The sequence below is a fragment of the Tursiops truncatus genome, chromosome 16 (genome assembly GCF_011762595.2).
Source record: "Tursiops truncatus isolate mTurTru1 chromosome 16, mTurTru1.mat.Y, whole genome shotgun sequence".
Classification (NCBI taxonomy): Eukaryota; Metazoa; Chordata; class Mammalia; order Artiodactyla; family Delphinidae; genus Tursiops; species Tursiops truncatus.
This window is the reverse complement of record NC_047049.1, coordinates 22,248,561-22,266,651: the sequence shown is the minus strand read 5'-3', so window position 1 is coordinate 22,266,651 and position 18,091 is coordinate 22,248,561.

Sequence of the window (18,091 nt, the reverse complement as noted above, 5' to 3'; positions counted from 1 at the left end):
ATGGGAGTAAAGTGGAAGTTACCTGCTTCAGGAGTAGAGGCAGAAAAGAACACTAATGAGGCTCTCTGAAATAAGATGCCATTTGTAGTTAGCACTTTATCTCCCTCAGTGTGTAAATAAAAGGAGAGCAATTGAAGTTCTATTTTCAGTTCAGACCTCTTGGCTAGGTTGGTTTCTCTCTTTCTAAGATCATTTAACCAAATACTGAGATACAGACAGCCTAAGAGATGTTTTGACATTGTCACAAACTAAAAATAAAGAATTCACAAATGTCATTCAAGAGTTTACGGGAAGGTAATATACCCACACAAACTTCTCTCACTCTCTATCTCAAAATTATCATCTCTAGACTAAACTATCATTATTTAATACAGTTTGTGGAAAAATCATAATCAGCTTGTGAAAGCTTAAATGAAAAGCTCCATTTAATGGTGCAAATGTCAGCAAAACTGGTAGAGTAAGGACAAAATTCAAACCAAATTATCTCCTCCATAAAAGAACGTTGGCAAAAATAGTCAGAATCAAAACTCTTAGGACTGTGGAAATTAACCAAAGGTTTGCAGCAATCTGGGGAATGTTTATTCAGGAAAAACAGCTGATTATCAGTAAGGACTCCAAGATTTGTGACAACTTAACTTGCGCACTATTCCCAGGTTCCCCCCTCCTTGGATCTGCAGTATCCTTGAAAACTGATAGTCCACAGTCAGTTAAAACAAAAAACAAAAAAACACCTAGAAGAGGCAGAACTGGGTTAGAGCTCCCTCAAAGCCCAACCTCCAGGGAATTCTCACTATTTGACCTGTCTGTTAGCTCCCTAAAAGTCCCCGTTAACAAGGCTGATGTGATTTGACTTGACTCAGCACACACAATCAAAAAGTCTCTTCCCCAAGGCATTTACTGAAAACCAGAGATGACTGCCAAACACTGTAGCTGCCTGAAGTGTTGTATAACAGGTCAAATAATAGGCTAACCAAAAAGCTTAATAAGAAAACTGGGGAATGAGATATTCATAAGTGGATTTGAAAAGTTCAAAAACATTTCTAGGAAACTAGAAGTTCATGCATAGGGCAGTGCATATGCTCAGGAAAGACCTGCAAAGGCCCTAACCTCTTAACTTCTGGCTAACCTTGAGTCTATGTGCAAGCAGAAATTGAAGGCTAACATGGAGTTGTAGACTGCCTGGCTGAGTGGTGAAAATACCAAACACCCGCATGAAGCCTTCAACAAAGACTGGGAGACTTACAGATTCCACAGATCAAAAGAAATGTCTGTCCAATTCTTAACTGACTGCTAAGCTAACTGAGCATAGAATTAGTGGCCACATGGGAAAGAGTCCAGAATTTACATAATTAATTCAGAAAACTCACTAAACAAACGATAACAACAAACAACAACAAACACTGGAAAACGGGAAGAATCTTATTTCTACAGTTGTCACATTATTTAAAATGTCCATTTTTCAAAAACTGTACATCATGTACAGAAATAAAAATGTATGATCCATAGAGAAAAAAATAAAGCAATCAATAGAAACTGAACTTGCAGAAGCCCAGACACTGGATTCACTAAACAAAAACTTTAAATCAGGTATATCAAACATGTTGAAAGCCCTAAATGAAACCATGTCTAAAGAACTAAAGGGAAATATGAAAATAACATCTAACCAAATAGAGAATGTGAAAATAGTCACAAATTATTTTCAAAAGAACCAAATGTAAATTATGGAGTTAAAATATCAGATGAATAACATTAATCTACAAGCCCAAAAGTTCAACAAATTCCAAGTAGGGTAACTCAAAGATATCCACACCTAGACACATCATAATCAAACTGTCAAAGAGAAAGAAATAATCTTGAAGGCAGCAAAAGACAGGCATCTTCTCGTTTATAAGGGCTTGTCAGTAAGATTAACAACTGATTTAGTATTGGAAGTCATGGAGACCAGTGAGTTGACATAGTCAAACTGCTAAAAAATAAAAATTGAAAGGAAGATTGTTAACCAAGAATTCTGTATCAAGCATAACTATCCTTTAAATATGAAAGTCAAATTAAGATATTCTCGGGCTTCCCTGGTGGCGCAGTGGTTGAGAGTCCATGTGCCGTTGCAGGGGACACGGGTTCGTGCCCCGGTCCGGGAAGATCCCACATGCCGCGGGGCAGCTGGGCCCGTGAGCCATGGCCGCTGAGCCTGCGCGTCCGGAGCCTGTGCTCCGCAACGGGAGAGGTCACAACAGTGAGAGGCCCGCGTACCGCAAAAAAAAAAAAAAAAAAGATATTCTCAAATAAACAAATCTAAGAAGACTTGTCCATAATAGATCTGCCACAACAAAATGTCTAAGGGACCTCTTAAGGCTGAAATACGAGACATTAAAATAAGCTCACATAAAGAATTAAAGAGCACCATTAAAAATAATTATATGGGTAAATATAAAAGACCAATAATAAATATATTTTTGATTGTAACAATTTGTTCTCCTATTAAAGACAGCTGCATAAAGTACTAATTATGAATCTGGACTGATGCACATGCAATGTATAAATATGCAATTTGTAAGGCAATAACAGCAGAAAGGAGGGAAGAGGGAATAAGGCTATAAAGGAATAAAGTTTTGACATATTATTGTAATTATGTTGGTATTAATCCAAAGTAGATTGTTAAAATTATGATGTTGATTATAAATCCTAGAACAACCACTAAAAATTAATTTTTAAAATATAGTAAAAGAAATGAAAAAGGAATTAAAATGGTACACTAGAACATATTTCTTTAATAGAAAATAAGGCATTAATGGAGAAAAAGGCTAATAAAATATTTATGACAAATAGAAAACAACCAATGGCATATGTAACTCTTACCTTATAGGTATTTATTACACTTAAATGAATTAAATATCATAATTAAAATTAAAAGATAAATAGAAACAATTTTGATGATTTAACTATATACTGATTCAAAGACACACACAAATAGCTTGAAAGTTAGAGCATGAAAACTACATATACCATGAAACAGTAACAAAAGAAAACCCAGAGTGGGCATTCTAATATTAGACAAATAGAGTTTAAGAAAATACTGTTTACCAGAGACAAAGAACAGCATTTTATAATGATAAATCTAGCAATCTGTTAAGAAGATATAACAAATATAAACATATAAGCCTCTAACAATAGAGTCCCAAAATACATGAAGCAAAAACAGGTAGAAATACAGAACTGAAGTGAGAATTGAGTGATTCAATAACAATAGTTGAAGACTTGAGTACTACAATTCAATAATATATTGAACAGTAAGGCAGAAGATTGGCAAGGAAAGAGAGGACTTTAAGAATATAAACCAACTAGACCTAACGGATATCTATAGAATAGGCCACACAAAAGCAGAATACAAATTGTTCCCAAGTGTATATATAGCATTTTACAGGATAGAGTAGATATTTGTCCATAAAGCAAGTCTCAATATATTTAAAAGATCTGAAATTATACAAAGTATGTTCTCTGACAATGGAATGAAATAAAATGAATAACAAAAGGAAATGTGGGATAGTTGCAAAAATATGGAAATTAAACAATATACTCATAACTAATGGCTAAAAAAGAAATCACCATGAAATTAAAAAATACTTTGAGATGAATGAAAACAAAAACACAAAATACTCAAACTTATTGGATGCAACAAAAGCAGTCTTCAAGGAAAAATTATAAATACCACATGAGAAAAAAAGAAAAAACTGAAATCATACCTAGTTCTCCACCTAAGGGAACTAGCAAAAGAGCAGACTAACGCCAAAGCAAGCAGAGGTAGGAATTGATATTATAGAGGAAATAAATTCTAGAGAAAAATCAACAAATCAAAGACTTTTTAAAAAATATTAACAAAATTGAAAAACTTCTGGCTATATTATCCAGGCAAAGAGAAAGACTTAACTTACTAAAATCAGGCATAAAAAGGGGACAGTAAGAAATAAAAAAGGATTTTATGTAATTACTATGAACAATTACATATCAATAAATAACTTAGATAAAACAAAATTTCTAGAAATACACAAAACTATTAAAACTGATTTTTAAAAATCAAACTTCTAGTGAGACATATAATATAGTTTATAATTAAAAATATATATATATATAAAAATATATGTGTATAAGATACATTTATTCTCACAGGAAGTCTAGTACCAGGTAGCCAAATTGGTGAATTCTATCATGCATTTAAAAATGAATTAACACCAATCCCTCGCAAACACTGCCAAAAATTAGACAGGGAGAAAATACTTCCCAGCTCATGCTATGGTGCCAGTATTACCCTGATAACAACACTAGGCAAAACATTAAAAGGAAAACAAAACTGTAAAACTAAAGACCAATATTTCTCATGAATACTTCCACAAAATCCTCAACAAAATAAGATGCTAAATCCAGAAACGTATGAAAACTATCATACACCATGACCATGTGGAACTTACTTTAGGAATCCCAGGTTGATTCAACATATGAATATCAGTATAATACACTATATTAATAGAATAGGAAAAACTACACATTTAACAGAATAAAGAACAAAATCTAATCTCAGTAGATACAGAAAAATCACTTTACAAAGTCCAACATACTTTCATCAGAAAATCACTCAACAAACTAGGAATAGAAAAGAACTTCCTCAAAATGATAAAGTTATCTATGAAAATGCACAGGAACTTCATACTAAAGAATGACAGACTGAAATCTTTCCCTCTAAGATCAAGAACAAGCCATGGACATCCATGTTCATAACTTGTGCTCAGCACTGTACTGCAGGCCAGGAAATTAGGCAAGAAAAAAAAAAAGAAACGTATCCATTTTAAAAGTAAAATGGAGGGCTTCCCTGGTGGTGCAGTGGTTGAGAGTCTGCCTGCCGATGCAGGGGACACGGGTTCGTGCCCTGGTCAAGGAAGATTCCACATGCCGCGGAGCGGCTGGGCCCGTGAGCCATGACCGCTGAGCCTGTGTGTCTGGAGCCTGTGCTCCGGAATGGGAGAGGCCACAGCAGTGAGAGGCCCGCGTACTGCAAAAAAAAACGTAAAATGTAAATTATCTCTATTTGCAAATGATGTGAACTTGGACATAGAAAATCCTAAGATATCCATTAAAAAAACGTATTAAATGAGTTTAGCAAGTTGAAGGATAAAAGATGCATACACAAAATTCAGTTGCATTTCTAAGCACCAGTGAACAATCTGCCAATAAAATTAACAAAACAACCTCAACTGAAATAGTATCAGCAATAATAAAATACTTAGGAATAAATTCTTGCAAGAGAAGTGTAAGACTTGCACACTGAAAACCACAAAACATTGTTGAAAGAAAATAATGAAGGCCTTGATAAACAGAGACATCCTGTCTGCATGAATCACAAGACAATGTTACAGCTTAGATAGCCTCATCCACCAGAGAGCAGACAGCAGAAGAAGAACTACAATCATGCAGCCTGTGGAACAAAAACCACATTCAGAGAAAGATAGACAAGATAAAAAGGCAGAGGGCTATATACCAGTTGAAGGAAAAAGATAAAACTCCAGAAAAACTAAATGAAGTGGAGACAGGCAAAATCCAGAAAAAGAATTCAGAATAATGATAGTGAAGATGATCCAGGACCTGAGAAAAAGAATGGAGGCAAAGATGGAGAACATGCAAGAAATGTTTAACAAAGACCTAGAAGAATTAAAGAACAAACAAACAGAGATGAACAATGCAATAATTGAAATGAAAACTACACTAGAAGGAATCATTAGCAGAATAACTGAGGCAGAAGAACGGATAAGTGACCTGGAAGACAGGACAGTGGAATTCACTGCTGTGGAACAGAAGAAAGAAAAAAAGAATGAAAAGAAATGAAGACAGCCTAAGAGACCTCTGGGACAACATTAAATGCAACAACATTCACAATATAGGGGATCCCAGAAGGAGAAGACAGAGACAAAGGACCTGAGAAAATACTTGAAGAGATTATAGTCAAAAACTTCCTTAACATGGGAAAGGAAAGAGCCACCCAAGTCCAGGAAGGGCAGCAAGTCCCATACAGGATAAACCCAAGGAGAAACATGCTGAGACACACAGTAACCAATTTTCAAAAATGAAAGACAAAGAAAAATTATTGAAAGCAGAAAGGGAAAAATGACAAATAGCATACAAGGGAACTCCCATAAGGTTAACAGCTGATTTCTCAGCAGAAACTATACAAGACAGAAGGGAGTGGCATGATATACTTAAAGTGATGAAAGGGAAGAACCTACAACCAAGATTACTCTACCGGGCAAGGATCTCATTCAGATTCGATGGAGAAATCAAAAGCTTTACAGACAAGCAAAAGCTAAGAGAATTCAGCACCACCAAACCAGCTCTACCACAAATGCTAAAGGAACTGCTCTAAGTGGGAAACACAAGAGAAGAAAAGGACCTACAAAAACAAACCCAAAACAATTAAGAAAATGGTCAGAGATACACACATATCTATAATTACCTAAAATGTGAATGGACTAAATATTCCAACCAAAAGACACAGGCTTGCTGAATGGATACAAACACAAGACCCATATATATACTGTCTACAAGAGATCCACTTCAGACTTAGGTACATATACACACTGAAATTGAGGGGATGGAAAAAGATATTCCATGCCAATGGAAATCAAGAGAAAGCTGGAGTAGCTATACTCATCAGATAAAATAGACTTTAAAATAAAGAATGTTACAAGAGACAAGGAAGGACATTACATCATGATCAAGGGATCAATCCAAGAAGAAGATATAACAATTATATAGGCACACACATAGGAACACATCAATACATAAGGCAACTTCTAACAGCTATATAAGAGGAAATGAACAGTAACACAATAATAGTGGGGGACTTTAACACCTCACTTACACCAATGGACAGATCATCCAAAATGAAAGTAAATAAGGAAACAGAAGCTTTAAATAACACAATAGACCAGATAGCTTTAATTGATATTCATAGGACATTCCATCCAGAAACAGCAGATTACACTTTCTTCTCAAGTGCACACAGAACATTCTCCAGAATAGATCACATCTTGGGTCACAAATCAAGCCACAGTAATGTTAAGAAAATTGAAATCATTTCAAGCATCTTTTCTGACCACAACACTATGTGATTAGAAATGCATTACAGGGAAAAAAACTGTAAAAAACACAAACACATGGAGGCTAAACAATACGTTACTAAATAACCAAGAGATCACTGAAGAAATCAAAGACGAAATCAAAAATACCTACAGACAAACGACAATGAAAACACGACGATCCAAAACCTATGGGATGCAGCAAAAGCAGTTCTAAGAGGGACATTTATAGCTATAAAAGCCTACCTCAAGAAACAAGAAAAATCTCAAGTAAACAACCTAACCTTACACTTAAAGGAACTAGAGAAAGAAGAACAAACAATATCCAAAGTTAGCAGAAGGAAAGAAATCATAAAGATCAGAGCTGAAATAAATGAAATAGAAACAAAGAAGATGATAGCAAAGATCAATAAAACTAAAAGCTGGTTCTTTGAGAAGATAAACAAAATTGATAAACCATTAGCCAGACTCATCAAGAGGGAGAGGACTCAAATCAAAAAAATTAGAAATGAAAAAGGAAAAGTTACAACAGACACGGCAGAAATACAAAGGATCATGAGAGATTACTACAAGCAACTCTATGCCAATAAAATGGACAATCTGGAAGAAATGGACAAATTCTTAGAAAGTTATAACCTTCCAAGAATGAACCAGGAAGAAACAGAAAATATGAACAGCCGAATCACAAGTAATGAAATTGAAACCGTGATTAAAAATCTCCCAACAAACAAAAGTCCAGGACCAGATGGCTTCACAGGTTAATCCTATCAAACATTTAGAGAAGAGCTAACACCCATCTTTCTCAAACTCTTCCAAAAAATTGCAGATGGAACCCTCCAAAACTCATTCTATGAGGCCACCATCACCCTGATACCAAAACCAGACGAAGATACCACAAAAAAAGAAAATTACAGACCAATATCACTGATGAATATAGATGCAAAAATCCTCAACAAAATACTAGCAAACAGAATCCAACAACATTAAAGGATCACACACCACGATCAAGTGGGATTTATCCCACGATGCAAGGATTCTTCAATATATGCAAATCAATGTGATACACCATATTAACAAATTGAATAATAAAAACCATATGATACTCTCAATAGATGCATAAAAAGCTTCTGACAAAATTCAACACCAATTTATGATAAAAACCCTGCAGAAAGTGGGCACAGAGGGAACCTACCTCAACACAATAAAGGCCATATATGACAAACCCACAGCAAACATCATTCTCAATGGTGAAAAACTGAAAGCATTTCCTCTAAGATCAGGAACAAGACAAGGATGTCCACTCTCACCACTATTATTCAACATAGTTTTGCAAGTCCTAGCCACAGCAATCATAGAAGAAAAAGAAATAAAAGGAATACACATTGGAAAAGAAGAAGTAAAACTGTCACTGTTTGCAGATGACATGATACTATACATAGAGAATCCTAAAGATGCTACCAGAAAACTACTAGAGCTAATCAATGAATTTGGTAATGTTGCAGGATACAAAATTAATGCACAGAAATCTCTTGCATTCCTATACACTAATGATGAAAAATCTGAAACCGATATTATGGAAACACTCCCATTTACCACTGCAACAAAAAGAATAAAATACCTAGGAATAAACCTACCTAGTGAGACAAAAGACCTGTATGCAGAAAACTATACGACACTGATAAAAGAAATTAAAGATGATACCAACAGATGGAGAGCTATACCATGTTCTTGGATTGGAAGACTCAATACTGTGAAAATGACTATAGTACCCAAAGCAATCTACAGATTCAATGCAATCCCTATCAAATTACCAATAGCATTTTTTACAGAACTAGAACAAATCATCTTAAAATTTGTATGGAGACACAAGATCCCGAATAGCCAAAGCAGTCTTGAGGGGAAAAAACGGAGCTGGAGGAATCAGACTCCCTGACTTCAGACTATATTACAAAGGTACAGTAATCAAGGCAGTATGGTACTGGCACAAAAACAGAAACATAGATCAATGGAACAAGATAGAAAGCCCAGAGATAAACCCACACACCTATGGTCAACTAATCTATGACAAAGGAAGCAAAGATATACAATGGAGAAAAGACAGTCTCTTCAATAAATGGTGCTGGGAAAACTGGACAGCTACATGTAAATGAATGAAATTAGAACACTCCCTAACACCATACACAAAAATAAACTCAAAATGGATTAGAGACCTAAATGTAAGACAAGATACTATAAAACTCTTAGAGGAAAACATAGGAAGAACACTCTGACATAAATCACAGCAAGATCTTTTCTGATCCACTTCCTAGAGTAATGGAAATAAATACAAAAATAAACAAATGGGACCTAATGAAACTTCAAAGCTTTTGCACAGCAAAGGAAACCATAAACAAGACGAAAAGACAATCTTAAGAATGGGATAAAATATTTGCAAACAAATCAACAGACAAAGGATTAATCTCCAAAATACATAAACAGCTCATGCAGCTCAATATTAAAGAAACAAACAACCCAATCCAAAAATGGTCAGAAGATCTTAATAGACATTTCTCCAAAGAAGACATACAGATGGCCAAGAAGCACATGAAAAACTGCTCAACATCACTAATTATTAGAGAAATGCAAATCAAAACTACAATGAGGTATCACCTCACACCGGTTAGAATGGGCATCATCAGAAAATCTACAAACAATAAATTCTGGAGAGGGTGTGGAGAAAAGGGAACCCTCTTGCACTGTTGGTGGGAATGTAAATTGATACAGCCACTATGAAGAACAGTATGGAGTTTCCTTAAAAAACTAAAAATAGAATTACCATATGACCTAGCAATCCCACTACTGGGTATATACCCAGAGAAAACCATAAATCAAAAAGACACATGCACCCCAATGTTCATTGCAGCACTATTTACAATAGCCCAGGTCATGGAAGCCACCTAAATGTCCATCTACAGACAAATGGATAAAGGAGATGTGGTACATATATACAATGGAATATTACTCAGCCATAAAAAGGAACGAAATTGAGTCATTTGTTGAGACGTGGATGGATCTAGAGACTGTCACACAGTGTGAAGTAAGTCAAAAAGAGAAAAACAAATATCGTATATTAACGCATGTGTGTGGAACCTAGAAAAATGGTACAGATGAACCATTTCATCTGTAGATGAAGTTGAGGGCAGAAGTTGAGACACAGAAGTAGAGAACAAATGTATGGACACCAAGAGAGGAAAACCGCGGTGGGGTGGGGATGGTGGTGTGCTGAATTGGGCGATTGGGCTTGACATGTATACACTGATGTGTATAAAATTGATGACGGATAAGAACCTGCAGTACAAAAAAAAAAACAAAGCAACAAAAAAACAACTAGTACTAAACTTTCTTTGGGTTATTTGTATGGAAATATGTTAATATAAATGTTTCAGACACTACATGAAATTTCTAAAAATCTTATATGTTCTGGTATAATGTTGTAAGTCATAATTCTAGTTATTATTTTAAAATGTATGTCTCAGAAATAAAAAAAAAAAAAGAAGACAATGTTACAAAAAGGGCAGTACTCCCTAAATTGATTATTAAAATTCCAACTGCCTTTTTTGCAGAAACTGACTAGCTGGTTCTAAAATTCATTTGGAAGTACAAAGGAATAGCCAGAACTTTATAAAGAACAAAGCTAGAGGAATCTCTTCCCAATTTCAAAAGTTACTACTGATATAAAACTATAGTAATTTATAAAGCAGTAATATCAGCATAAGGAGAGATGTATAGATCAATAGAATATAACTGAGAGTTTAGATAGATAGATGCATACATACACACACAGATACATAGTTTGATAGATATACACAGATCCATTATCTCATACATATATGTATATATCTGTGTCTATATATGCTAGTAATATGTAGCATGGTCAGTTTTTTACGATATTTTTACTTCTGAAAACAGATTTAGGCTATGACTGAAGAACAATGGTCACCTGATGGAAGAATAGCTAAATTTCAATATTAGTCATTTTATATAAAAGGGAAGCAGTCCTACAAAAGGATATAAGTGCTTCTATGCACTTGGTAAAAAGCAACCTAGATGTTGGTCCAACTAGAATTGTTTGTGAAACTACATTTTTTTCTTAGTATAATCTGACAGTTTTAAATGTTTTATTAACTTTTCTGCAATTATATACCAGATGATTATAAAAAATAAAATTAGTACTATCCTAGTAAATATATAGAGAAAGAGTAAATTACATTTTTAAGAATGGCAAAACAGAAAAATACGATTGGGCAGAGAAAGTAATGATGTAATGTCTTTCTAACAACTGGGCAATTTACTTCTAAATGCAATAATGCAGACCTTCTTCTTTCCCAACCAACGTGCCTAACTGAATTATACATTATGTGGGCTGCAAACTTCCCTCTAGCCACTGGTTGGAAATGTATTATATCATTGTCCTCTTTTAAAGATCAAGTCACCTGTCTTGAACTAGTATAACAATTGAACAGTGACTAACAAGGCAAATTATCAAGCCCCAGAAGCCAAGCTACTTTAAAAAGAAAAAAAAAAAATGTCCTTTGTTACTTTTCAAAAATGACCCTTGGGAAATGCCAAATGGGAAAAAATACTTTCATTGGGGAGAAATAAAGATTATTCTCTGTTCCCTATGATTAAAATTTATGAGAATAGCAAAAAGGAATCACATAATACCAATGTGTTACAGTGAGAACAGGTAAGAACATAACAGAAAAACTGTTTTTACTGAAAGCTTGGTGTCTGATAGAAATGAGTGAAAGTTCTCCACTTTAATGATGGTCACTTTCAATTCAGAAGATAATGATGTTGTGGATTAAAAATGTCATTTCTTCATTACATGGTTCAGGTAAGTAAATGCCAGCTAGGATATTTTATTAGCTTAAAAGGCCCCAGGGGACACTTTGTATATTACTCTTCAATTGCTGCCTAATCAATTACTACAGTTTTAGTAATTTGTAGTAATTTATTACTACACATTTATTCTTTTTCACAGTTTCTATAGGTCAGAAGTCTGGACATGGCTTAGCTCAGGCCTCTGCTTTGGGTCTCACAAGGCTACAATCAACAGGTCAGACGGGCTGCATTCAAGGCTTGCTTGGGGAAGAATCAACTTCAAACTCATTTAGTCTGTTGGAAAATTCATTTCATTATGGTTGTATGCCTGATGGGTCTAAGCTTTTTGCTGATTGTCAGCTGGAAGCCACCCTCAAGTTCCGGAGGCCACTCACAGTTCCTAAAGGCCCCCTGAAGTTCCTTGCCACCTGGACTTTTCCAACACAGCCACTTACTTCATGAAACCTAGAGCTCAATATGCTGAAATGAAGTCTCACATAACAATGTGAAAGGCGAGTAACATCCCATCATTTTTGCCATAGTCTATTGGTTAGAAGAAAGCCAGAGTTCCTGCCTACACTCAGGGGGAGGGGATCACACAAGGGCGTGTACACCAGAAGGCGGGGATGGTTGGGTGTGACCCTAGGGTCTGTCCACCACACCACTCTTCGGCTATTTACAAGTTCAAAAATTCATTCTAAATGTCTGAAAGTTTAAAAATGTATATAAAAAGGAGATATAAAAATAAACCTCAAAATAAGGGAGACATTTTCTGGGACACGTTTTGTGCTGCAATAACTAATATGTATTTCTCCTTCAGGAATATCACTGCAATAACAACCAGTTAGCTGGTGCCAACATGCTGAAACTAATTTCCTTACCAGCATCCCATTGGTCATATCCATGACCTTTGCACCAAAAGCCCCTGCAACAGGAATACAAATGTGACCCACAATTTGCTAGAGCAACCACAAGCTGCACTGTAATCTCACATGGATGGATGCTGTATGCATCCTTATGCTTTTGTATTCTGGGCATAACTTTCTACTGCTTCTAAAACGAGGAGGCTCAGCCCTTGGAACCTTGAAGACCCAATTAATTGAAGGCCAACGTAGAACATTCTGTCTCCCTTTCTTTTTTTTTTTTTTTTTTTTTTTTTTTTAAATTTCATTTATTTATTTATTATTTTTGGCTGTGCTGGGTCTTTTCTGTGCGTGGGCTTTCTCTAGTTGCGGCGAGCGGGGGCCACTCTTCATCGCGGTGCACGGGCCTCTGACTGTCACGGCCTCTCTTGTTGCGGAGCACAAGCTCCAGACGCGCAGGCTCAGTAGTTGCGGCTCACGGGCCTAGTCGCTCCGCGGCATGTGGGACCTTCCCAGACCAGGGCTCGAACCCGTGTCCCCTGCATTGGCAGGCAGACTCTCAACCACTGCGCCACCAGGGAAGCCCTCCCTTTCTTTTTTTTCAACTGCAGTTATCTGAGGCTGAAAACACAAGTACCTGTGCTTTACTGGGGATGAGTGGAATCATACCTGTCAACCGTACATATCTGTAAGGAGGCAAAGGTCCAGAAATGCCCCTAGGTACCTGGATCACTTAAAAAATAACAGATATACTAGTATACTTTATTCTCTTTCATCTTGAAAGGTAAAATTATGCATAACTCTTATGTCTCAAATTGATGGCAAAATGATTCAAAAGCAAATAGTTGTTGCTGCTTTTGACCTAGCATTGAAACATTTCTAAAGCCAAATCTCAATTCTGGCAAAAGTGATAAATTCTTAGGAAAGAAAGCATGAAGATCTCAGGTGGAAAAAAAGGCATTTGTATAAATAGATTGAGGGGGCAAGACACCTTGGGTTGCCAATAAACAGGCAACATGACCCATAAGTATTTGTTTCCTGTTTTGATTCTCAAAACTACTTTCTACGCTGACCTACTTGAGACATGAACAAAGAAATAGTTCTTACTACTATTTAAGCACAGTTAGTTATCTTAGTAATAAAAATCTTTTTAAAATGCTTTTTATTAAGCACCTTTGCTCATTATGAAGACAGAGAAGGTGCTGTAAAAACCTCACAATCCACTTCCCTCCCCCCCGCAGGCAGCCTTCAGAGATAACTCATTCTACTAGGCATTTTCATCAAATGCAAATTCTTAAAAACTAACTGGGGGAAAAAACAACTCCATCTAAGAAGAATCTGATGGTTTGGGTGGGAGGTGGAGTGGGATAAGAGAAAGGAAGGAAAACGCATGGGAAATGAAATTAGAGGGCAGAGTAGTACATTTCAAGTGGTTTTGATGAATGGAATTTAAAAAGGATGTCCGTTCAGTGGTTTCCAATACTGGCTACACATTAGATCTACCCAGGGAGCTTCTGAAGATGTTAATACCAGGGCCTAATCCAATTACACCCACATCTCTAGAGGTGACGCCCCAGCATGGGCTTAATTTGAAAACATCCCAGGTGATTGCAGTGTGTAGCTATGGTAGAAATCCTCTGTCTAAAGCCAGAAAATAGCCATTTTATATGAACACAAATGCCTTCCTCAGTTCTAACCCTCTTGGGCTATACTTGTGAATTCTGGGACACAACCATAAATCAGAATCAGACCCTCTGGGGTGGTGCTCTGAATATTTTAAACTCTCAAAATGATTCTGATGCAACCCTCTCGGCTGATCCATGATTCATTGGCTTTTAGAAACAACTGCTCTAGGCTGATGATTTTGCTTCTTTTTTTCCTGTTAGCTAACAAACCAGTTGGGGTTTAAGATGCAACATTGTGTCTTGGGGGAAAAAATGTCTATTGTTTACTAGACTCACAAACATTTATATTAGATCTACTTTGGGCTTCTGTATACAAAGATACATTATACTTGGTTCTTGTCCACATATTGCCAGCAGTCTGAAAAGCCTCCTATTTATTGGTATGAGATACATGAGGGATTCAGAAAGAATTAGTCACGGGAAGTTTGTGAAGGCAGAAAAATCTTCCCTAAGGTGTACCCACATAAGGAGTGGCTCTAAGGGGTACCCCAAAGGGGTAGCTAGGATCAGAACTACTAATGAAAGAAGGGAGTATGGAGGGAGGTATTTATAGAACTGACATAAACAAAGGAATAAAAGGTTAAGACATATTTGAAAGATACTGAACAAACTTTATGCTGAGGAATGGTATTAACTGATACTGAAAATGGAGGCCGAGAGAATTGAATGCCAGCATTTAGTGTTTCATCCTAGAGGCAACAGATCGTGGTGTTAGATCACAAATTTATGAAGACATTTTCATGTTTATTAAAGTATACAACAGCAATAACTCTCAACACAAATAGGTGTATTTTATGACCAATTGCTGATGGGGCTATTAGCCAAAGGTGAAATGATATCTATAGATTCAGTGTGAGTAAACTTGACATTTATCCAGTGGCCAGGTTTTGTCTATTTGTTAGCATTTCCCGTCCTCCTCTACTGTCATATTTTTGCAAAGCAAATACACACACACATAAATGTGAACACGCATATACAGGAACACACATGCTCATTGTGAAGTGAAAAAACCGTCTTTCTATATGTTGCTTGTTCTCTACAGAGGATCATGCTAAGAGGGTACAACAAAGATATTCAAAGCTCAATAGAGACATTGAGATTTAGGGGAAAGATGACTGGGATTTTAGTTTCTTTTTGCTACTAATTAGCAATGTGACCTTGGTAAAATTGCTTCCAACCCAAGGAGCAAATTTCTACAGAGATAGAGATAGAGGTGATAGAGATAGAGATATTATACACATACATACAGAGAGAATTAATTAGGTCCTTAATATTTGCAGAATTATATAGCACAAGTCATGTTTTTATACATTAGATGTAGTTGGACATTTTTCAATGAATAAACCTTACCTTCTGCCAACAGTAAGTAGTAAAGTATTTATTTTCAAGTGAGTTATTAGAATATATCTGACATCAATCGGCTAACATCAATGACAACTTGCAGTTTGCCAAAAATTCAGCCTTTCCTCTCACCATGGTCATATCCTCCCTAACACTCTGCAAAGCATCTCAGTTGCAAAAAAAAGAGACAAAAAGAAAAAAATACCAACTAGTCATAATTTGTCATAGCACATTCCCTACGGCAGTCACACCCTATTTCCAAATTAAGACAAAGCCACTGTCATAACATTAAGGGCTTTTATATATAAATATATCTTTTCTATAAATTTACCCTGGGTTTAAGCAGCTGTCACTACTCTCTTTCAAAAATTGCATAGAGCAATTTTTAAATAATTGTCTACCACAGAGGAAATTCTCAGAGAAAAGGGCTTTTATTCCATATACAGACATGTATATACACAAATATAGTTAAACACAGATGAATAAGGAAGAAAGTTAAAAGATCCACCCTTCCCCAACCAAATTGATGTCTGATTTTCAAAACATAACTTAAGGCTCATAAGACAAAATCTTTTATTACATCCATTTTCATGAACTTTTTCAATGGATTATGAGTCAGTTGGTAGACCAGTGCTATGGATGTTTGAGACAAAAATGCTTCTGATGAAATGGTTCAAAACTAATCAAATCAAACATTTACCAGAGACTAACCTTCCCTTTGCCCTCAGAAATCATCTTAAATGTGAGCAGTGTATTTCTTTCTACACATCTAAAACCATTTAGGACATAAACGTCCATAACATCAGAGTTAAGAAGGAAGCTCAGAGTATATTTGAACAACACTCCCTGAAATCCATGGCAGTGACTTTTCAAGTTCCCCTAATTCTTCCATTTTCTTTCATATGTTTCTTAAGCTTAAAAAAAAAAAAAAAAACTTTTCTTCTAAAACGTGTAAAATATATACAGAATTATAGACGATAGTGTAATAAACTCCCCAAATCCATCACCTACTTTTACAATTATTAACACGTGGTCAGTCCTGGTTTATGCAAACTTCCTATCTCCCCCTTCCTCCCTCCAAACTGGGTTATCATATTATTTCTTCTGTGACCACTTCTGCATAAAGTTCTTAAAAGTGGAATTTGATTTTTACTAATAAAATTCAAAATAACTCTGCAATATCAAATATCCAGTCACTATTTAAATTTCCCTTTTATTTTTATTTTTTTCATACAGTTGGTTTCTTTACATCACAGTCCAGAGAGGTACCACATATTTAGTATAAATATCTTTGACTGCCTTTAAAAATTTTTTAGGAAACTTTATTTTTGAACAGTTTTAGATGTATAGAAAATTTGAGGAAATAGTACAAATATTCCCATGTATGTCGCACCCAGTTTCCACTATCATTAACATTCTGCATTGCTATGGTACATTTGCTATAATTAATAAACCAATATTGATATATTATTATTAGCTAGAGTGCATACTTTACTTAGATTTCGTTTGTTTGTTCCTAATGTCTCTTTCTGTCCCAGGATCCCATGTGAAATACCACATTACATTTAGTCATCAGGTCTTCTTTGACTCTTCTTGGCTATGACAGTCCTTCACTTTCCTTGTTATTGATGACCTTGACAGCTTTGAGGAGTACTAGTCAGGCATTTTGTAGAATGTCCCTCTACTGGGACTTGTCTGATAGTTTCTCATGATTAAATGTGGTTATGAGTTTGGGGGAGAAGATCACAGAGATAAGGTGCCATTCTCATCCCATCATACCAAAGGTTTATACTATCTCCATGGCTTATCACTGTTAATGTTGACTTTTATCACCTTGCTGAGGTAGTGTTTGTCAGGTTTCTCCACTATGAAGTTATTCTCCCCTTGCCCCCAGCTTTTTCCATACAGCACTATTTGGAAGGGAAGCACTTACGTGCAGCCCACACTTAAGGACTGGGCAATTATTCTCCATCTTCTTGAGGGCAGAATATCCACATAACTATTTGGAATTCTTTTGCATGGTACAGGTTTCATTTCTCCTCCATTTATGTATGCATTCAATTGTTTATTTATACAAGTATGAACTCATGAACGTTTTGTTTTGTGTTTATAATTCAATACAACTTCATTTTGTTGCTCAAAGTTTTTTAGGTATAGCCCTTGGAGTAGCTCTTTCAACAGCCTTCTGTGTTCCTGTGACATGCCCTCATTAGTGTAA